Genomic DNA, 24,818 nt, shown 5'->3' with positions numbered 1-24,818 from the left:
TACTTTTCTGGTTTTGGCTGTTTGATGGTCTTTTTTTCTTCCTGGAAAGAACCTGACAGGAAATGATTCTTGCCACTGAGTCAAAGGGGGCATATTTACATAGTTCCTCACGATGTGACCAGGAAATCCTGCATAGAAAAAAGTTGCTGAAAAAAGAGGGAAATAATGTCTGACTGCTTTTATTTTCTTAAACTTCTCTTACCCTACGTCTGGAGCCATTTAAGATACAATCTTACTTTTTTTTTTTTTTTCTTTAAACCGTAGATTTCAGCACCAAAGCTTATGCATTTGGGCTTGCTTGTCTCTTGTTGATGAAAACCTAAGAGGGTGAAGATTTCAGATGCATTTTTCTCTCATTCCTGGGTCTGTTCAGTACCAACAGGGATAGTTGAAAATATCCATGCCCGGCAGAAGGCATTCCTGCTTTGCAGGTTTCTAATCTCATGCCTGACAAGCCGTCTGGTGTCCCGCTGACGTCTATGAGCTGAGCATCAAAGGCAGAAATGATATAGGCTCTGTGATCTCTCTCCTGAATGACAGTGACGCTGCCAGCCAGGAGGGGGCTGTCACTTCAGATTCTCCAGCAACTTGAGCAGCTGCAGCTGTCGCCTGAGGGAAAGCCAGATGCACCAATATTTTGAATGTGCTTTCGGGTTTGCTAGGAATGTACAGACTTGTTGCAATTGCTTTGCAGGCCCCTGCTATTTGAAATCTTTCACAAAGCCAGTTACAATTTGGGTACTAGAATGATAACTCTTTGAGTGCTAGGTGCCACGTACTAAATTTTATTTGAGGGTTCATACATTCTTGGCTACAAATGCTATGAACCCCATGTTATAAATAAGGAAACTACCCAGCATGTCTAACACGGCGAGTCTGTTCTGTAAATGGTAATCTGGCAGCATATCTATTCTCCAGTAACTTTCAGCCATTTATGTTCTGCCTATAACATATTCTATCATTGGGCAGGATACGGGCCATTTATTGCCACCTGGGTATGAAGGATTTGCAAGTTAAATCAACTGCTCTAGATCAAATTTATTTGGAAGGAAGTATTATTGTTGTTCAGGGACCGAAAATGATGAATTTTATATTATATGAATTTGTCTCTGTTGGTTATTGGGTATTCAAATGGGATTCACTCTCAAATTCTTTTTCTTTGTAAAGAAGTCTGATCTTGCATTCCCCTGAGCTGATTCTTTCTTTTTATAGCTGTTTCTCCAAGTATGCTGTTTTTGTCACTTTAGAAAGTGTGAGCATGATAATTTAAGGTTACATCACAGGATTATTTAGGCAGTGGAGACAGATTTGCATAGACTTGATGTGTGGAATATTCATGAAACAGAAGTTCAGGGTGACCAGAGCCTTCAATGAGGTTTAGACAAAGAGGTGGTAGGGGAGTGGTAGCTGATGATATGGGGTAAGTGTGTTGAAGACAAATTGTAAAGAGACTTGTATGGTAAGCTAAGGAATTGGATTGTAATTACATCTATGTTTTAGGAAGTTAGCTGTGGAGATAGCGTGAATGATAGTATAGTGGTTGAAAGTATGGACTTTAGAGCCAGACTTCTGGGGTTAAAATCCTGCCTCTGCTATTTACTGGTTTATGACTTTAGGGCAAGTTACTGCAACTCTCTTGGCTTCAGTTTTCCCATTTGTAAAATGAGGATAGTAAAAGTATATGCCTTACAAAGTTATTGTGAGGTTTAAATGAGTTAATCTATGGTTAGAACAGTACCTGGCACATATCATGTCTTTTATATAAGTTTTGGTTAAGTAAATAGTATAAAGTAGAATCAAAACAGCTTGGAGGCAAAACTCATATGGGAGGATTTCCAATGGACCAGGTGAGGATCAAGGCTGAGACTTACAGTCATTATAGTGGACTGTCTCATAATGCAGAAGGAACGTTTTCTGATTGGAAGTATAAAGAAATCTGAGTAAAACAAAAATATTTCTTAAAACATAGGTGAACTTGAAACTGTCAGTGAGTGGGAGCAAATACACAAAAGACACATGTGGGTATCCAAACCAGATCTAGGTCCTATGGCTGAGGATTGGGATGAGCAAGAGATGAAGAAGCCAAGCTCCAGGGCATGTGCACATAGAGAGCTGAAATTAAGCTACCTGTATAAAGCTAGAAGCAATTAAGGGCTGCTCAGACTATAAAAAGGGGACCATAAAATATTTATCCACTAACCTGGGGGGTGTGACAAGAACATTTTTATTCCATACAGTTCCATAGATGAAAAAGAGTGTCACCTTCAAAAAATGGGTATGCGAACCGCTCTGATTAATATTACTCACAATGTACGCAGATTTTTAAGCTAAAGAAATGAATGTAAACTGTTCCTGAACAACTCAGCTAGATGCTATGTATAAGAAACACACTTCAAATTCAATGATGTAGATGGGTCGAAAGAAAAAGATGGAAAAAGATATACCATGCCAATATTCATTAAAAAGGAAGGAGTGGCTTTGTTAATATCTGATAAAGTGGACTTCAGAGCAATGAAAATTACTAGAGAAAAGGAGGGACATTACATAATGATAAAAGGACCAATCCATCAGGAAGACATGATAAATCTAATTGTGTACATGGCAAACAATGTACATGAAGCAAAAGAAAAAAATGAGCAAAAATTGATAGAACTGAAAAGGAAAGTAGACAAATCAAAAGTCATAGTTATGAAGAAATAGAAGACTGGGAAAATATAATATATCACCAGATCTAATTTACATAGAGAGAAAATTTCACCATACCATGGCAGAATGCACTTTTTTTTTTTTAAACATCCATGGAAGAGTAATCAAGATAGACCATATCCTGGGCCATGAAACTAAGAATTGAAATCATATAGTGTGTACTCCCCGGCTATAATAAAATCAAACTAGACATTAATAGCATAAAGATAATGGGAACATCTCCAAATTCTTATAAATTAAACAACACACTTCTAAATATTCATAGGTCAAAGAGCAAGTCAAAAGGAAACAGTGGCAACTGAGAAGAACAGGGTGAAAATGAAAATATGGCATATATAAATATGTGGAGGTAGCATTAAATGTTTATGTGAAAAGTGGGGAAATCTTTCAAATCAGCAATTTAGGTTTATAGCTCAAGAATCTAGAAAATAAAGAGCAAAATAAACCCAAAGCAAACAGAAAATAAAATAAAAAGCATAAATCAATGAAATTAAAAATAGAAAAACAATGCAGAAAATTAATGAAATAAAAAGATGGTTTTTCCAAAAAAAAAAAAAAAAACCAATGAAATTGATAAACCTCTAACAAGACAAATAAAAATCAAAAATGAAAAATAGAAATTACCAGTATCAGAAATGAAATAGGTTTCACTAATTATATTGCAGCCACTAAAAGGATAATAAATTGAATTAATCAACTCAGGGTAATTGGAGTACCCAGGCATCTAACATTTCTTTATGTTAGGAACATTCTAATTCCACTCTTTTAGTTATTTTAAAATATACCCTAACTTATTGTTGATTATAGTACCCTATAAAGCTATACAGCTATTATGTACCCATAATAGTTAAAAAACAATTTTAAAAAGGATAAAAAGAATCCTGTAAACAATATCATGCTTATAAATTTGGCAGTTTGGAAGAAATTGTCCAATTCTTTGAAAAACTCAAACTACTACGAGTCAACATGAAGGAATAATTAACAAATAGTTCTATAACCAGTCAAGAAATTATATTCATAATCATAAAGCTATTAAGAAAAAAAAAGATCTCCAGGTCCAAATGGTTTCACTGGTGAATTCCATCAAACATTTAAAGAAGAATTTTACACACTCTTTTTCAGAAGAGGAGGGTACATTTTCCTACTCATTTTTATGAGGTCAGTATTACTCTGATAGCCAAACTAGCCAAATACAGTACAAAAGAAAAAAGAAAAGAAAAGAAAGAAAGAAAAAAAACTACAGACCAACATCTCGTGAACTTAGATGCAAAAATCTGTAGCAAAATGTTAGCAAACTGAATCTAACAATGTGTGAAAAATTATGTACCATGATCAAGTGGGATTTATTCCAGGTATGCAAGGTTAGTTCAACATTTGAAAATCAATCAATGTAATCTACCATATGAACAGGCTGGAGAAGAAAAATCATATGATCACATCAATCCAAACAGAAAAACACATTTGATCAACTATAACACCCATTCATGATTAAAAAAAAATCATAGCTCATTAGGAATAGAAGGAAATTACCTCAACTTGTTAAAGTAGAAATACAGATTTTCTAGGAAATATTGGAAAGAAAAGAAGCCATAAATCAAGGACTGAAAAATATCCTGGAAAATATCAGGAGTATGGAAAAAAGAACCAACTGGAAATTATAGATATAAACATATATTTAATAAAATAAGGAATTCTGTGAACAGGTTAAATAGCATATTAGACATAACTCAAGAGACAAGAAGTTGAAATCAAGGAACAGAAAGAAGAGAACAGATTCAAAACTGGTAGAAGCCACAGGATTTGATTATGAAAAGTATGTGAAAATTGTGAGAGAGGGGGTTGACGATGGGGCTAAGATCTCTATTTTGGAAGATACTGGGAATTTGAGGTATCTGCAGAAAATTTAAGGGTGATGCACAGTATTCAACTGTGTTTATGCCCAGACATCAGGAGAAAGCAACACACTGGGAGGGTCTTGTTTTATGGAGAAGAAAACTAAAGCCCAGAAATGCAGAGGAGCAGAAATCTGCACCTGCAAGTCAGAAGGACTGATCGACAATTAACTCAAGTTGAGTGTGGAGTAGATGAAGACCAATATTAAGAGTTCAAAGCATTTGTTTTTGCCTGTACTCTTAGAGGACCATATGATAAAGTGAAGCCTAATGGTTCAGTCACATAAAAGCTCTTGATACACTTCAACAAATGAACATTTTACCCTAACAAGTAGCTTATTAAAATTATTTTTAGAGAACAAATGAAATAAGTTAGCTGCTTTTGAGTAGTTACTAAGTTCTTCTTGACAGAGCAAAGAGCACATTGCTAGAGTTAATGATGGCTGATTTCAGGGAGGTGATCACTGCTCAACATAATTTCCTTTTCAGTATTGTTCAAACAGAATGAGCATTTTTGCAAATAATACCTATTGATTTTTAAGTAGTAAAGAATGAAGAAGATATACTCACTCATTTATACTTTAATATACTACATCAGTGTCAGTAAATTTATAACTTATCTATTAATTTACCTCTAATAAATTTTGTTTTCTATGATGAAATTATGATACAGTAATGATATAGGAATCTGTCTCAAATAATAGGGTTGAATATTGTGATGGTTAGATTAGTCAAATTAGCAGGGTTGGAACACACATACAATCAATTTGTTTATCAATGTGTTAAAATTTATTGAGAGTTGAAACCCTACTGCAAAGAATGTTTAAACAAACCTGTCTCAGAAGATATCTGAGCAGGGAAGGGCAATGGTTAAGAATTCTGGAACATCACTTCACCAGACTTTAAGCTGTACTACAAGGCTGTAGTAACTAAAACAATATGGTACTGGCATAAAAATACAGACATAGACCAATGGAACAGAACAGAGAACCCAGATATAAAACCATCCACATATTGCCATCTGATCTTTGACAAAGCAGAAAACAATATACACTGGGGAAAAGAATCCCTATTTAATAAATGGTGCTGGGAGAATTGGATAGCCACATGCAGAAGATTGAAACAAGATCCATATCTCTCACCACTTACTAAAATTAATTCAAGATGGGTAACAGACTTAAACCTAAGAAATGAAGCCATAAGAACTCTAGGAGGAAATGTTGGAAAAACTCATAGATACAGGCCTAGGCAAAGAATTCATGAATGAGACTCCAGTGGCAATCACAGCAACAACAAAAATGGGACTTGATTAAATTAAAAGGCTTCTGCACAGCCAAGGAAACAATCAACAGAGTGAATAGACAACCTACAGAATGGGAGAAAATATTTGCATGTTATATTTCTGATAAAGGGCTAATAACCAGAATCTACAAAAAACTCAAATCAGCAAGAAAAAAAATCAAACAGCTCCATTAAAAAGTGGGCAAAAGACATGAACAGAAGCTTTTCAAAAGAAAACAGACTTAAGGACCAACAACATATGAAAAAATGCTCAGCATCTCCAGTCATCAGGGAAATGCAGATCAAAACCACAATGAGATATCAGTTAACTCCAGTGAGAATGGCTTTTATCAAAAAGTCCCAGAACAACAAATGTAGTCATGGATGTGGAGAAATGGAAACACTCATACACCAAGGTGGGACTGCAAACTATTAATAGTACAACCTCTATGAAAAATAGTATGGAGATTCCTCAAAGAACTAAAAGTAGACCTATCCAGCAATCCCACTACTGTGTATTTACCCAAAGGAAAAATAGTCATTTTATCAAAAGACAGTTGTACTCCAATGTTTATGGCAGCACAATTCACAACCACAAAGATGTAGAATCCACCCCAGTGCCCATCAATTCATGAGTGGATTAATAAACTGTGGTATATGTATACCATGGAGTTCTACTCAGCTATTAAAAAAAATGAATTCCTTTTGTAACAATCTGGATGGAACTGGAGACCATTCTCCGTAGTCAAGTCTGGCAAGAATGGAAAAACAAACACCACATGTACTCACTATTAAATTGGAACTAATCAAACAGCACCCATGTGCACAGATGGAAATTAAAACTCAACAGAAATCAAGCAGATGGGAGGGAGGAGGGGGGGATGGGTGAAATCATACGTAACAGGTACAATGTACACTACCTGGGTGACGGGCACACTAATAACTATCTCAAGCAGTACAAAAAGAATCCATGTAACCAAAACATTTGTACCTCTGTAATATTCTGAAATAATAAAAAAAAGAATTCTGGCTTTTGTGGTCAAACAAAATTTGGAATTAACTCCAGCCTGTGAGATACAAAGCCTGATAGGCAGTTAGTGCTCAAAAAAGTTTTAGATTTTATAAGAATTTGATATTGGCTTGGTGCTGTCATTATATAATCAGCTATCAGTATATTTATGAGAAAGCTTTGATATGGAAATATTCTGATAGATTTCTGTATGTAGCTGTGGGCATCCTTAACATAAACTTTAAGGGCTTATAAAATAAGAAAAGAAGAAAGTCATTTATATTGTACAGCTGTGTTACAGGCACTGTGTACGGAACTCGCACATATATTATCTCATTTAATCTGCCCAACAGCCAAGTAGAATAGTAATTATTCTCATTTAAGAGTTGAGATAAGCAAACTTTTGTTTCAAGAGCCACAGAGATAGTGGCAGAGCCATTTTCAAACCTCCCAATCCTCCATTTTTACTTTCTTATAGAAAATGTGATTAAGCCGTAATATGGATTGAATGGAGATTCATCTTTCTCCTTTTGATGCTTCAGTTAGTTTAATTGAATGAAGTAGTTCATGCTCTAATCTTTTACTCTGTCTGTTGTCTATGTAAGTATACTAGAATTAAGTTGTAAAATAATTATGGTTTTTGTAGTTTCGGCATGATCTCTGACAAATTGCTAATACAGAGGTTATGAGGTTTGAACTGATGAAATTATAGCTAGATAGAAAGGAGAATAGATATAGATATAGCTATTAAAAATAATAAGAGCCAGTCAAGCTTGACCATAAATGGATAAAAAACTAATTCTTTTGAGAATCACAGAGCTTGAGCATTTGTATAACGTTAGGAATGTGTCTCTACATTTTAGCAACAAGGAAAAATTAGACTAGAAGAAGGGAGTAACAAAGGGAGAAATGATCCCATCCTCTATAAATTCTCAACATTTTTAAACACCAAAAATATTATCATACATGGGGAAACCTCAAATAGACATGTATCAAAAGCAAGCATTTCATGTTAATTGAACTAAAAGTGTTTAGACTGCATTTGCGACAAAAGACAAATTATTGCATATTTTAAGCCTTGAGTGATGGCTTATAATATTATTTTTACTGTCTTTCTGGAGTTTATTAGGTAATTGAGATATTTTTGGTTTAGAGTTTGTTTATACAGGCTAAAAAATTTGATAGACTTTTAGCTTTAGGGTGGCTAGAATTTGAATTCCAATCTTAGAGCTCCCTCTTCTGTTTATTGGTAGGTATGAGAAATCCTGGGGTTTTATCAATGGATTCCAAGATTGTGTCAGAATTTCTATTTCCCTATTTTTATAACTAAATTCCTGAAATGTGACTGTAATTCACTAGCTTTGATGGTGATTAACCAGTTTACATGAAATACAACATGTGATGACCAGAAACCATTTGTACGTACCAGGAGCCTCTATAATGCCTACTTTTAGGAACTAAGATGCTTCTTCAAATCTTAGGGGTCAAGTGGGAGCACCGTAAAGAAAGAAGAAAGGCAACCAATGTTATTAGGTTGTTGTCATATGTCACGTGAATTACTAGGTGTTCCCTAGCCATCACTTCAAAAAGTTCAATAATTGCTGGCTTGACAAATGATAAAATTGAGGTGCAAAGAGTTTAAGTGACTTTCCCAAGGTCACACAACTGGTAAAACCAGGCATCAGTCTTCTTGACTCCAAATCTTGTCCTCTCTCCACTAATACATGAAAACTTGTAGAGAGACAAGCAGAATAAGGGTGGTGCACTAGAGAGAAAAGTCTGTGACTCATTTATTCACTTACTTACCAAGCATGATTAGATTGTGGATTGTAGAATATAAATTGTTCAAATAATTTAAATGTATTCTAATTTTATAATATATCAATGGAAAGATGGACTGAGTTATAAACACTGTTAGATGTTAGATACTCTCTCCATTGCATAGTTGTAAGTACTAAAAATTGTGTTCTATTTTTTTTTTTCAGAGTCAGAGAAGAGCAAAAGAAACAAAAAGATACTCATTTTTAGTTAGTGCTGGCTATATGCTAAGTGTCTTATGTATTTTGTTTTTATTAATTGTCAAAACCCCATGGTGTTAGACATTGATTTTTTCTCTTTCTTCCTTTTTTAAAATTCATAGGCTTTATTTTTTAGAGCAGCTTTAGGCTCACAGTAAAATTGAGCAGGAGGTGCAGAGATATATTCCTACCCCAACATGTACACAGCCGTCCCCTATTAATGTCCCCCATCAAAGTGGTACATTTGTTATAATTGATGGACCCACATTGACACATTATAATCACTCAAAGTCTATAGTTTTTTAAAAATAAATATTATGTATATTTGAGGTTTACACAATGTGTTATGGGATACATACAGATAGTAAAATGGTACCTATAGTGAAGCAGGTTGACATATCATCTCACATAGTTACTTTTGTGTGTGAGAAAAGAACAGCTAAAATATAATTATTATATTTTACAGAAATCTCTAATACAATTGTATTAGCTTTAGTTCTCATGTTGGACACTAGATCGCTAAACTTATTCATCCTATGTGTGTGTATATATATATATATATATGATATTTTGTATCCTTTAACCTACATCTCCCTATTTTCTCTCCCCACTTCCCCCTGGCTTAGGTAACCACTGTTTCATTCTCTATTGCCATGTATTTGAGCTCTTTTTAAATATTCCACATAAGTGAGATCATGCAATATTTTTGTGTGTGTATCTTGCTTATTTCACTTGGCATAATGTCTTCTAGGTCCATCCACATTGTGGCAAGTAGCAGGCTCTCCTACTTTTAAAAGGCTGAATGGTGTTTCATTTGATACACACACACACAGTTGACCTGTGAATGAGTGGTTAGGGGCACTGGCCCTTGTGCATCAGAAATCCACATTTGGCTCCCCCAAAACTTAACTTTTTTTATTTCAGTGGATTTAGGGGGAACAAGTATTTTTTGTTACATGGATCAATTGTATAATGCTGAAGTCAGGGCTTCCAGTATACCTGTCAACAGAATAGTGTACATTATACTGAGCAGGTAGGTTTTCATCCCTCATCCTTCTCACAGCCTCTCTCAAAGTCCAAAGTTTAATTAAGGTTCACTGTTCGTGTTGTCCATTCTATGGGTTTAGCTCAATTTATAATGACATGCAATTACTATTAACATTACAGTATAGTACAGAGTAGTTTCACTGCCCTAAAAAAGAAATGTCCTCTTCCTTTTCATGCTTCCCTAGCTCCTAATCCCTGGAAATCACTGATACTTTTCACTGTCTCCATAGTTTGTCTTTTGTATGATGTCATATATCTGTAATCATATAGTATGTAGCTTTTTCAGATTGACTTCTTTCACTTAATAATATGCATTTAAGTTTCCTCCGTGTCTTTTCCTGGGTTGATCCCTCATTTCTTTTTAGCGTTGAATAATAATCCATTGTCTGGATATACCACAATTTATCCATTCATCTACTCAAGGGCAACTTGGTTGTTTCTAAATTTTGGCAATTATGAATAAAGCTGCTATAAACATCAATGAGCAGATTTCTACGTGGACGTAAGTTTTCTGTTCCTTTGAGTAAATAACAAGGGGCACAATTGCTGGATGTTATAGTAGGAATATGTTTAGTTTTGTAAGAAATTGCCAAACTGTCTTCCAAAGTGACTGTACCATTTTTCATCCCCACAAGCAATGAATGAGGGTTCCTGTTGTTCCGCATCCTCATCAACAGTTAGTGTTGACAGTGTAGGCATTAATTTTTAATTATCCTGATAGGATGACCATACATCCTGACTTGCCCACAACAGTCTTGGTTCACGCCTGTTTTCCTAGTGTAATTATTAATAACACACCCTTCCTCCCATTTCACTCCTCAAAGTGTCACAATTTGTACAATATATCCTTCTAATTATCCATCTTTTACACTTGTAGAAACTAAGGTCCAGAAAAGTTAAGCATCTTGCGCAAGGTGACCAGTTTGTAAATTGCCAAGTACTAGGACTTGGAGAAAATTCTGCCTGACTCAAAAGCCCATTATCTTTCCCTTGTGCCAAGTTCGTGTCTGTCTGTAGCATCTTCCAAATTTCCTCAGGGCCTTTTTGACCCTCTTTTGCCCGTTGAGAGATATAATTCATTGGCTATCTTTTAGTTTTTATAGGCTAAATCATAACTGCGATTAAACTTTCCACATAAAATGTAATTCCATTTTCAAAATGAAACACAGGTCTTGCTGATACAACTACTCATGAATGCTAACAGCTTTTAAAATGGCTGCATTTGGATGCTTTGTAGATTGATCACCATACAGTGCTTTGCTAGGTCATATCAAAAAAACTCTCATGATATTGAAAGACTATGTTATCTTTGTTTAATATTCTGCCCTTTCTGTAAGGTTCTATCAGACAAAGTGTCAACCTTGTTGAATAATAATTTTACTAATCAATTTCTGGTAAAATGGTGTCATTGTCAGAGACGAGAGAGCCTTTTGTATGAAACTTTTAATGGTGGGGTCATCAAATATATATATCCTTGAAATTCACCCTCTGGAAAAATGTCCACAGGTGAAACATGCTGTGTGAACACAGGGTCATCAGTGGAGAGTGGGGTGTGGGTTAAAGCCAAAGTGCAAAATACACAGCAATGGCACCCTTGGGCTAAGAACCTATAAAAAGTCAGCCTAGGGGGTACATAGGAAGTGTGCCCCTAAAGGGAAGTGGTTTTACCCCTCCTTTTTCCCCTTTCTTTTTAGTGGTGGGCTCGGAACAACTGGATAGCAAGATACTATACCTGATAAAACTCATTAATTTTAATGTGACTTACCACATTTCTTCTCCCTGGAGTATTTGAATTTTAAAAAGTGATATGGTAGACAGAAATCTCTGCATTAGTTGACAGCCTAGACATATTTCAGTAAGGGGTGTGCGTGGAAAGTCTCAATTCACAGGTGAAGGTGATCTACTCTGCCAATTGGTAGGGCATCTCTCGGGACAGTGCTATGAATTTAGGTGGGATTAAAGAAACAATGTGAATGATGTTTTTAAAAAAGCTATGTTCTTCCTGGGCTTTGTTTCTCATAAAAATCCAAATTATATATTCTTTTTCTTCTCTTACTCTTGGCTTAAAGTAATATACACATAACAATAGTATGTCATAAACTTTCTCACTTTTGTGTTTTATGTAGTGAGAAAAGTATTTTTTTTGTGTGTGGATAATGAGGGAGAGAGAGAAATACTTCAAAATCTGCACTTTCTACAGAGAAAAACTGTACTGAAATCTTGTGGAATCATTTACACAAAGTCAGCTAGCTAAGAACCTGTCCAATTTTTGCAAAATCCGATTGGAAGAATTCGTTACCATTTCCTCAGCAACTTCTTTCTTATTTTGGCTTATTAAGGGTTGCTAAAATGTATTCCAATGTACATCGTCAGAACCTTCCCTTTCCTTTTCTATTTATATGTCCTTGTGTGTAGCCTCTTAATAGCCCATAATCAGGTGAATTGTTTATGCTGCAGTTAAGTGAACACGGCTTTAAGCAGGAGGCACCTTGGTGTGTTGCCATGGAAATGCCATGATCATTGATTCAACATTAGAATTTTTGGCCACACTATGCAAATGAGCATAGAGAGAAGGCAAGTTGAGATTTTATTTAAAAGGATTCAAAATAACCTCAGTTATACACTTGTCCCTTTTTATGCAACAGACATGTCCTTTGAAGAGTTAATTTGTTAATAGGACTTTAAAAAATAAAATCCTGTTCCAGATATATTAAAGCAGCCTGATAGCTATGGTTGGCTGGTCTGGAAACAAAGAATATGGGGACTTTTGCTATTGCTATTGTTTGTGATAATGGTACCTATCACCTGTTTATCTTATTTTTAGGGAAATTAAATTCCATAATATATGGAAAACACTCAGCATGACATTGAACATTGTAGATGTCCACCCAAGATTTCCATCCCTTTGTTATTCAACCAAACACTAATAGAGATACTGTCCTGAAGGGGCTCTATAGAGGAGATTAAGGTTACTTATCAGCTGATCCTAAAACAGAGAGAGTGTCCTGGATTATTGGGGTGGGCCCACAGTAATCTTATTTAAAAGAGGCTTCAGAGAGTGGCCTGGCCTTAAAAGCAGAAAAGGGAGGCAGAAACATCAGTCAGAGAGAGATGGCAGAAGGGAGAGTCAGAGATTTGAAGCATGAGAAAGATTTGATCCAGTGTTGCTGTGAGCCGAGGAATGTGGATAGTCTCTAGAAACTGAGAACAGCTCCTGGGCAACAGCCAGCAAAAAAACAGGTACCCCCGTTCTGCAACTGCATGCAATTGAATTCTGCCTACAGCTTGAGTAAACGCGAAGCAGATTGATCTCCAGACTCTTGGCGAGGAATGCAGCCCTCCAACACCTTGATTTCAGCTTTGGGGGACCCAGTGGAACTACCCAAGGCTATAGCATTTCTGAGTTACAGAATTGTGAGATAATGAACTTGTCTTATTTTAAGCATCTACATTTGTGGTCATTTCTTATGGAAGCAGTTAGAAAACTAATAGAGGCACAAAGCAATGACCAATAAATGTCTTTACTTTCCTTCCTCTTTCCTTGTCTCTGTTCACTGCTTCATCGTTGCCTCCTACTTTATTGGCATCTTTAGTTTTCTTTGTGTGTGTCTCTGTGTTACTCACACACTGGAAATCAGAGGGCATGAGCAAAGTAGAAACCAAAAGCCCTACTCTCTGTTTAGAGTCTTACTCTGTCCCTGCTCTTCTCAGAGTGCCGATTTGTCTCGCCTGCCCTTTTTCTTTCTCTTCTATTGTCTTATTCATCCTCCTCCCACTTCCCCCAACAGTCTCAAAGTGATAGGCTGTGGTGCCTGGGAGTATGAACAGGATTATTTGGGAGATGAGAGAAGAATATTCCACTTATTTCTTCACAACCCCCCTGTACCCTATTCTTAGGTTAAAGCAAACTTGAATAAAAACAAAGAAAAAAAGATGAAAATATCTTAGTTCATTCCTGCTGCTATAACAACACTGTAGACTGAGTAATTCATAAAGCCTAGAAAATTGTTTCTCATAGTTCTGGAGTTTGGGAAGTCCAAGATTAAGGTGGTGACAGATTTGGTGCCTGGTAAGTACTCACTCTCTGCTTCCAAGATGGAGTGTTTTTGCTGTTTCCTCCCAAGGGAACAAAGGTTGTATCTTCACATGGCAAAAGGCACAGAAGGGCCAGACCACTCTGTGAAGCCTCTTTTAAAAGGGCATAATTCCATTTATGAGGATGGAGATCTCATGACTTAATCACTTTCAAATAGGCTCCACCTCTTAATACCACCAAAAATGGTGATTAAATTTGAACATGAATTTTGGAGGGATACGACATTCAAACCATAGCAGTGTCTTAGAAATAGGCTTGGTTTTAAATGTAGTACTTACTTGTTTTATAAAACATTGTGGAGGAGATTGAGAAGTAGCAATCATGAGTTTGTGAGGATGGAAATCTATGAATGTCCTCTTCAGGGTCCCTTAGTGGCAGCTTTTCTCTCCAGTGCTTGGTAGAGAAGGAATAATTACTTGAAACACATAGCGCTTAGAGAGAAGGGGAGAGACCAACGTCTAAAGGAGAAAATGGCTGCCCCAGCTAACTCCATTCCCATATTTATTACCAAGGACACGTGCAAAAGGTCAGCGCTGTTTGCTAATTCCTTTAACGACATCCATACAGGTCAGGTCAGCTGTTTTCAGCTGACCTTTGCGCACAGCAAACAAGCAGCTTCAGGCAGGTGCTTTCACCTGTCCGTTCATTCACCCTGCTCACGTTCTTTTCATTCATCCATCCTTTCTTCTAGGCCCAGCTCCCACAAGGTCAGAGTCATTAGTGCCAAGTGTGTATATTATCAGTACTTCCTCATATTAATATGTTAATATCCAACATGCTAAGTGTCCAGCTCAATCACAATTCCATATAATAGATGATGTCCTCCCAAGCCAAATGCACTTCTCAGATACAGACATCTGATGATATTAAAAGAAGGATACGGTTTGTTTAATGCTAAATGACATAAAATATCATTTTCTCCCCAAAAGTGAGTTCAGAGAAGAGGGGCATGAACCAATTCTGGAGAATGAGACAGACTGACATCTTGTAGAACCTCCGTGGAGGTCTCTACTTTAGGACTCTCAAACTATACTAATCTGTCTTAGCTGTGTCTTCTCTTCAGCATATTTGGCTGCTTAGGTTCAGTTGAGAAGAGTTTTTTTCCAGATAAGCATGAGAAGGAGAAGTTTGGGAGTAGAGGGTATTTGGAAGACAGTTGGTACAATTATGCGCTGTGAAGTCTAAGCTGGTCATAGAGGAAAGCAGATTCCCATGCTGGGAATGATCATTTTGGTGTAATGATATTTTATACTTAACATGTGAAAGACAATTAAAAGACATCAGTATATAATGTGAGAATGTGCAGCTTAGGAAAAAGTCATGAATTTCCTGTAACTGGATTTCTTATCATCATTATTTTTGACAGTAAAAATACTTCCCAAATGTACAGAGCTTTAGAGCTTGGGATTGTACAATATAAAAATATTTACTTAAAAAATCTCATTTCTCCCAAGAACACTGTGAGTTAGGTATCATTATTCTTTCCACATTACAAATAAAAAATAGCTGTGTCTAGAAAGGTTAAATCACTTGCCAAAGGTCACTCCTTAAGAAGTGATTGAAAATGAGATTCACACTTAATGTTTTTTAACTCCAAAGTGGCTGCTATTTTCTTCTAAGGTCTTAACTACTCCCATAAGGGTCCTTAGAGAGAACTAATATACAGGCAATTTTTCCTTCAATTGTTTTCATTGTGGTAAAATATACATAAAATTCACCATATTAATCATTTCTAAGTGTGAAGTTCAGTAGTATTAAGTACATTCATCTTGTTATGCAATTGTCCTCGCCATCCATCTCTAGCACTCCTTTTGTCTTCTAAAACGAAACTCTAAACCCCATTAAATGACAATATAGTATATTAGTATAAGCAGTAGTTTAAACTTTTAGCTAGTGATTACAGTGCAGTGTGGATTTAGGGCAGATGAGGATGGATGTCATGTCAAGAGGGGAGTGTGATGGGCCTTTTGGTAACTTAGACCTGAGAAGTGATGGGAAAGATGGAGATAGAGTAACTTGAGCATGGTCATAAATAAAACTGTCAGAAACTGATGATCTAGAGACTGGAAACACTGGTTTTGGGGGAAGACCAAGCAAGTGTGGATTTGAGTTTTAGGTGCCTTTCAAATATTCAAATGCAAACATCAATTTGCAGTGCCATGAGATCAGCAACATTTCTTCAGAACACATCAAATACACTTTCTGTAGTTCAGCCCCCACTTAAGAACTGGAAACTCCAGACTTCCTCAAATTCCTCTCTGTCATATCAAGAGTTCCCCATGTAATTATTCCTTTATCCAATAAATATATACTGAGCACCATACGCACCAGTCATTGTTCTAAGCATGGGGGATATTAACATTTCTGTTCACATGGAACTTACATTCCAGTTGTGGAGACAGCCAATCCACAAACAAACCACAATTGTAAGCACTATGAAGAGAAAAGGCAAGGCAGGTATGGTACTAGAGAGTTACAGGTGGTGGCCATTTCAGATGGGGTGGTCATGGAGGACATCTTTGAGGAGATGATGTTTGGTCAGGAGATTTGACTGACGTGAAAGTGTTAACAAGCAAATATCTGGGGAAGAATGTTCAAGGCAAAGGCAATAGCATTGTAAGAGCCTGAGGTGGGAGTGTTCTTGATATATTTGAGTCAGATCAAGGGGGCCAGTATGACTGGAGAGAATGTGGTAGGAAGTGAGGCCTGGGGCTAGCTCATGAGGGTCTTTTAAGTCACAGTAGTTGATTTCATTCCAGGTGTAATAGGAAGGTATCAGTGAGTTTTGGGGAGATGGGCTGCATGATTCAGATTATATTTTAAGTGGGTTTTTCTGGCTACAATGTGGAAAATTGTCTAGAAGGGGCCAAGAATAGAAGCAGGAAAGCTTACTGCAGTGATCCAGGAAAGAGAAACCAGTGGTTTGGGTCAGGGTGATGGGCAGAGATGCTGAGAATGGTCTAGAAGCTCATATGACCTTACAATCAGTTTTTTAATAATCAATTTTTAATATAAAGTCTTCAATGGAACCACTGGGATCTAGAACCAAAGAATATGTTGATAAAAATTAAAACCAATTTGTTTATTTATTTTATGAAGTCTGTGATTGAGAAATTCATATATACTTTCTTAAACACTAGATGGCACTAAAAATATATCATGATAAATTCTGTTATTCATCGGGGGAATTATTAATAATTTTATGGCCTCCTGAGATGGTGCTTTCTTTGGTTCTATTTTTAACACTTAAAATAATTTAAGTATGCTCTACTTGTACCATTGATTATTGAAATATGTAATAAGATTACCAAACTGTAGAAATAAATAATTAGAATTATTCAAAATATTATTTTAGTGGCCCACAGATGTTGCCACACCTCAGCCTTCTTCATCATAAAGATTGTTCCCCCTCTAAGTTCATTAAGAAGAAATATGCTGCAAATAAAAGTAATGAATAGATTCTTGGACTGTGTGACAATCTGATTACCCACAAGACATGAATCATATGAACACATTGGGAAAAGATTTAAATTCTTGACACATAATACTTCCTTCAACAATGATAGCATAAAACTAATAATATGCCATGACATAAGGACATCAGTGACAAATTTGTCATCAGTCCAAGGAATATTTACAATTAGTCACTGCATAGGATGATTTGAAATGCCCTGAAATCTCACAATTTAAAGGCTTTCCTAAATTTGACAGTATTCCTAAAAATTTACCATCATCAATAATGTTTTGTGAAGCTGGAAAAAACTTTGATATGTTCTCAATAATAAATTTGAATCAGCTGTGCTAGAGGAAGGGCTGAGTTTTATTCTTTCTCATACAGAGATGTGACTGAGGAGTGTAGCTAGTCAATGGGGTGTGTCAGATAGTCGTAACCCATGCATTAAGATGTTTCTAGATCTTGTGATTTTTATAGTATTTGCCTGCTTTTAAAAGTTTCTGATTTGTTGTGACTTCGTTTCTCATTGTAAATACATATTCATTTTTGTACATAATTCTGTATTCTTTTTCTTTAATAGGGCTTAAAATACTATGTAAGCTTCTGTTTGCACAAACCAGGACTCATTCCATTCAAATTACTTTTAAGTCTCGCTAATAGCTTGTTCCATTTAACTCTCTGGCCTTATCTACACTTAACCCTTTACTTTGTATTTCTATAAAAAGTAATTGTTCATTTTTATTTCATATAGCTTATGCTTTTTTACTACTAGGCTTTTGCTTATGTTGTTCTCTTTGTTTTTTATGCCTTTTCTCTTGGTATTGCCTTTCTAATTTTTACTTGTGCAAGCCTACAAGACCTGGTTTATTTATCATTTCCTGCATGAAAAAGGCATTGATAGCTCTCCCAATCCTCCACATTTCCTCAAGCCAGCCAAGAATAATTTCTTTCTCATCTAGAACAATGTATTTTTATTTCTTTCATGACACATTTGTATGTACAACTTGCATTATATATATTTCTGAATATATTTCCCCTATTGGGTTCCCATGTTCCTGATGAAAGGGCCTAAATATTACCCATTTGTGTCTCTTATAGCTGTGTCCCCTATAGCTGTGTCCCCAACCCCCCTGTCTGCAGCCCGGTACTGGTCTGTGGCCTGTTTGGAACCGGCTGTGCGTCACTGCCTGAGATCTGCCTCCCCCTGCTCCCAGTCTGTGGAAAAATTGTCTTCCATAAAACTTAGGAACTTGGGGGCTGCACAGCAGGAGGTAAGCGGCAGGGGAGCAAGGGAAGAGTCGTCTGTATTCACAGCTGCTCCCTATCACTCGCATCACCGCCTGAGTGAGCTCCGCTTACCTCTCCCTGCCTCATGGAAAAATTGTCTTCCGTGAGACCGGTCCCTGATGCCAAAAAGGTTGGGGACCACTGCCTTATAGTATTTAGCACAGTTCCTTAGTCATCACTGGCAACACATAAAGATGTGTAAGATGAATGAATGAACACATAAAAGTTGTTTGATCTGAAGGTCACAGCATATGTTTTTCTCTGCTTATTTATTTGAACCTTTAGTATATTTGCCTTAGGTATTTGCTTATATTTAAAATAATATATACAACAACGGGAGACTCCTGGAGAAAATAAAGGAGAATGTTTTCTTCTATGTTTACAAAAACGTGTGCCTCTCTCTCAATATAGACAACATCACAAGACCAGTTTCCTCTTCCAGTATATTTTTTGTCTGTATTAGGAGTTGGCAAACTACAGCCTATGGGCTAAACCTGGCCAGCTGCCTGTTGTTGTCAGTAAAGTTTTATTGAAACACAGCTGCACCCATTCGGTCTATTAATGTCTATAGCTGCTTTCAAGTTACAATGGCAGAGCTGAATAGTTGCGACAGACTCTATAGTGAGCAAAGCCTAAAATCTTTATGATCTGGCCTTTTAATAAAAAGTTTTGCTGCCCCCTAGTCTAAATCTTATTGGTAGCTAGGTAGACAGATGACTAGAAAGAAAAGTCCAAAAACTTTTTTATAAAAAGCAAGTACAGAATGGGAGAACTACTAAAATTTTAGTTTTAGAGCCATCACTTTTTCAGAGTGTTTGAGAGGTTAGTGTTCTACTGGAGCATATACCTCCTATTGGACAGCAGAAACTTCCACAGAAAGAAGAGAAGGAAGTAGGGTACTTGAGCATTTTTGTTGCTCTTTGTTTTGGATCCAGGGTTAATTTCCACTAATGTCTTTCAACATTGAGGCAAGGGCACTGGACTATCATGTCCTCATATAGGGCAGTCATTGGATGTGGGCTTTGGTGATGGAAAGGTGGTGTGACCTTGGGTGAAGTGGCTCTCTTCAGCCAAGATGACGTCCCAGGGAAAGTCTTAGTAGAAAGCTGTCAGGCCCCAGTGCTTTCAGGAGCTGGAGGAATGAATGTTTCATTTCTAGAGAGAAAATCTAGATGGTGAACCATAGCATCCAGTGCAAATATATTCCAGGACTGGCCATGAGCTAGGCAGCTAAAATGAAGTGAGGGAAAGCTCCCTAAAGGTCAGGGAACCAAGAAGCCAGATGGTGAGGTAGACTATTCACAAGGATGTTTAAGTCATCAAGGATGTTGTCAGGAAAAAGGGACTGAGCGGCAGGTGAGCAAGGGAAGATTCATCTGTATTTACAGCTGCTCCCTATCTGCTGTAGCTGAGAGCTGGGTGGTAGGTTCTTCTACTGGCCTTTTGCCATTAGTGGGTAATGATTATTCTACTATATCACCTTCACCTGAGACTGGGATGTGGCGAGACTCCCTCCTCATTTCCCAGTGTACCTTTGCAGATCTTGACTTCACCAACCTCATCTTAGTCTTACAGTAATTTGCTAGGCTCACGTCAACTCCTCATTGCTGATTGTCCAGCTCAATTACTCAAGATCTCCCTGAACACAGAGACACTGTGTTATCCTCAGTAAATGAAACTCCATGTGAGTACCCTATCAAGTAACCTGACTGCTTAATTTTTGATTACCTCCTCTCCAATGGCTTCTCTCTCCACCTCATTATACTTCAACCACCCATTCTCCCAGGATCAGCTAAAGGCAAGAATGAGGTAAGCATTCAATTTGAAAAATTGATGGGCAGTGCTATAGACCCATCTGAGATTAAGGAGTGTGAGGTTTTAGTGGCACAAATTAAAAAGATCCTGGAATTTTCTTTTTTAAAAACCTGCAGCAGCATTTAATGCAAAGAAGTAGAGAAAAGGCTTTGCTCTATGAGAGTAACTGGAAGCTAGGCATGCTAAATTACTCAAGATGCTGGGAATATTGTGGAAGCCCGTGATCTAGGAAATTAAGAGAGCCCAACAGGAATTGATAGGCTGTGAGAAAATGGAAGGGTCAGTGCACTAGCGACCTCCTTCAGTTCAAAGGCTGGGAAGTAGTCTTGGAGTGTGAGAGGATAGCAATGATAGGAGAGTGTGTTCAAGAGAGTGGACAACTGAAATTTAATGTTTCTGAGATGGTGGTCATGACAAAATGTAGGAGGAAGGCTGAGATGGGCTTGAGTGGAAATGGGAGTGACAGCTCTGGGTGGGGCCAGCGGCATTTGGATGTGTAAAAAGAGCTGTGATTGCTGCCAGAACTTCCCTGAGACTTGTGGAGAAGAATGCGTGCAATTTGGCGGTGAGTGGTCTCTCTTCCAAGGAGACAAGTAACTAATCTGCAAAGCTAATTCTGCTTAATATTTTAAGAAGTAAATTCTTTTTCAAAAGCCTGTTAAATTGATTACTCTTTCCTTCTACAATCCTAGAAAAATTTGTGTAACTTCAATGTGGCCACTAATTGTATACATTCCTGAGCTGTTTTGAAATTGTTTCTTGTAATTTGATTTTTATCTGCCTTGAGATAGTATATTCCTAGATGGCAAGAAATTTTACTTTCATTCTCAGAGATTTAAAAAAAAAATTCTCTCATATCTTCCACAATGAGAAGCCTGAGGAAGGATGTGGAATAGGGGAACAAGAAATATGATACTTTTTGGTGATTCCGATTTTATGACTGTATAATTTCTGCACATTTAAAAAAAATAATTGTTGGAGTTGACTTTAACCTCCAGGGAACTATTGACCTAATAGGATTTTCTGGGTAAGCTTCACTCTGTCATGAGCTTCGGTAAAGTGACTGGGTTGACCTAAAGACCTGTGTTTCCACTGCACCTCTGCCCATCCATGGTTAATGCTTCCCTCAGATTCACCTTCTCCAAGAGGCATCACTGATAATATTCACCTAATGTTCGTTGCTCCTTTGCCCTGGTTGCAACTGTACTTGTATAAACACTTTCAATAAAAATGATACCCTTTCATTTGTATTTATAAATGTATGTTTGATTTGTTTTCTTCTTTAAACTATAGATTGTAAACATGTAGCTTGATTCTTTCTCTTAAACTTTGGTATCAGTACCAAATGATTTATGTTGGAATTTGGAGCAACATGAAAGATAATGCAATTTACATTACCTACCTCCTCATTTTATAAATATGGAAACTGATGCAAAGAATAGGTAAATGATTCAGAGACATCTACAATCACACTGCTTGTTCATAAGTGATCTCATTTGTCTAGTGTATATTCTAGGGCAGGGGTGGGAACCTGCAGCATTAAGGCCACATGTGGCCTTCTAGGTCCTTAAATGCGGCGTTTTGACTGAATCCAAATTTTATAGAACAAACCTTTTTATTTTTATTAATACATTTTTGTTCATCTTTTATATTTTTATTTTATTTTTAAAATGAAAGTGTTTAAAATACCAAACAATAAAATAAGTGTCAATGAAATAATCCTCCCAGATTGACCGGCACAGTTAGAACGTTAGTAAGCCATAAGGGGTAAATTGACAGCTGCTGTGCTCATGATTTAGTTCTAACTTTCCCCACCTGATTGGCACCACTACCGAACCAGGCCGGTTGGGGAGAGTTTATGGGGGTCAAGTACACCAGTCTATTATCAGCTTTTGACAGTGGTGCACTGTGTTTCTGTTTGAGGTGGAATTTGTGAATAGTTGCACAAGTCAGCAGTATTTTTTAATTCTGTCTGCTTAACAGTCCATCACGTCAATGAAGACCAAGAGAATGCTGAAGGAAGAAAAGAGATTTTTTAATCAGGATTGGGAATGGCAATATCTTGTTTCTGCTAAAGGTAAGATGATTTGCTTGCTTTGTATACTGCAATGTCGACATTAAAGAAATTCAGTGCTCATCAGCATTATAACACTCATAAGGACCACAAATATTTTAAATTAGAGGGAGAGGCATAAAAGGTTATATTGCAGAAATTAAAAGGTGACAAGCAAAAGCAAAGTCAATTCTTTCAAGCAGCAATAAGACCTGGAAATAATGCCACTGAAGCAACTTATAAAGTAGCTAATATACTCAGGAAAAAAAGGAAGCCATTCAGTGATGTAGAAAGTTTGAAAGAATGCATTGTCAAAGTTGTAGGATGCTTAGACCCCAATAACATTTCAAAGTATTAATACAAACGACTGCCTCTTTCAAGGAGAACCGTAACTGATCAGCAGCATGAGTTAGCCTTCAATTTAACAGAATAACTTCATGCAATACTTCAAAAGGAAAATATGTATCTTACTCAATTGCTTTGGATGAATTAACTGATACTGCTGACTCGGTGCAGGTTTTATACTTCATTCATGTCACGTAGAAGATTTTCTTTGCTACAAAGAGTTACTCTCTTTGGGTATTCTTGTGAACAGAACATGGGGAATAGATATCTTCAACAACATTGAAGATAAATGTTGTGAAGTTGGACTGAATTTGGTAAATTTAGTGAGTGTATGTACAGATGGTACACATTCCATGACAGGAAAACATGAAGGGTTTATTGCACAGAAAAAAAAGTATTAACAGATCCAGATGCTCTCATTTTTTTTTCTTCATATCTTACATCAGCAAAATCCCTGTGCTAAAGCTACTATTTTAAGTCAGTGATCCCCAACCTTTTTGGCACCAGGGACCCATTTCAAGGAAGACAATTTTTCCACAGACTGGGGTGGGGGTGGGGGACATGGCCGGTGGGGGGAGGCAGAGCTTAGGGGGTGAGGCAAGGATGGGGAAGGGTTATAAATACAGCTGAAGCTTAGCTTGCCCACCTGCTGCTCACCTCCTGTTGTGCATCCGCCCTTCCTAAGTTTCATGGAAGATGATTGTTCCAAGGACGTGGCAGGGGTGGGAGGGATGCGTGGCGAAGCTCTGTGGCCCCGTCCCTAACAGGCCCTGGACTGGCATCGGTTTGCAGCGTCGGGGTTGGGTACCGCAGCTTTAAGTGACACTTTGAAACAAGTTATAAGTATTGTCAACTATTAACATATTCTTGCAGCTGTAACATGGCATCATCAGTTTGGTAATATGCTAAAGTTGAATGATGAGGTATTCAGTGTGGGTTTGCCATATCATTCTAAAATGCGTTGGCTATTACAGGGACAGGTGTTAGCCAAAATTTTATCTCTGCAAGAACAGGTAGTTAAATTTTATGAAGAACAGAATCAGCAATGTGAATTGTTGAAAGAAGATTTCTGTAGGAATGCAGCATTTCTATGTGATATCATGTCAAATCAGAATGGCTTGAATATTTCTTTGCAAGGTAAAACTTAAGTCTGTATATGATATGTGGCAAAAAATCCAATCATTTCAAAAACTATCTGTTTTCAAAACACTTCTTCAAAAGGAAATTTCGGATGAACAGTTTCCTTAGCAAAGGTGATTGATGGGCAAGATAATATATGCTAATCATTTGAAGAATACACAGCTGTTATAGACCTATTAATTGGAAAATACATTGAAAGGTTCACTGACTTTGAGAATCATGACATCACACTCAAATTAAAATTTCAGCCTCACCTAGTTGGTATCACCAAGCCACCTAAAGAGCTACAAATGGAATTGATTGAGCTCTCAGTAGATGACATTTTAAAGTCATTGTTTGATGTTAAGAAAGATCCAATTGAAATAAGGAAAAAGGCAGTAGAATACCCACATCTTCCAGCAACATGCATGAAAATGCTTTCTTGCTTTTCCACAACTTATTGCTATGAATCTACATTCTCTCACCAAACCCGAATCAAGATGCCCTTAAGGTGACAAATAACTGATACCCATCTGCAGGATCAACTGAAACTGTGGCCCTCTGTGCTGCAACCAAATATTGAAATGCTTTCCAACAAAAAGCCAACACAACAAAGTCATTAAAAGTTTAGTTAACTTTAAAATTAACAAATAGTTTTCATTTTTTGAAATTACTAAGTACATATTTTGATTTTTA

This window comes from Lemur catta, chromosome 2 (genome assembly GCF_020740605.2).
Source record: "Lemur catta isolate mLemCat1 chromosome 2, mLemCat1.pri, whole genome shotgun sequence".
Classification (NCBI taxonomy): Eukaryota; Metazoa; Chordata; class Mammalia; order Primates; family Lemuridae; genus Lemur; species Lemur catta.
This window is presented reverse-complemented; position numbering follows the sequence as displayed.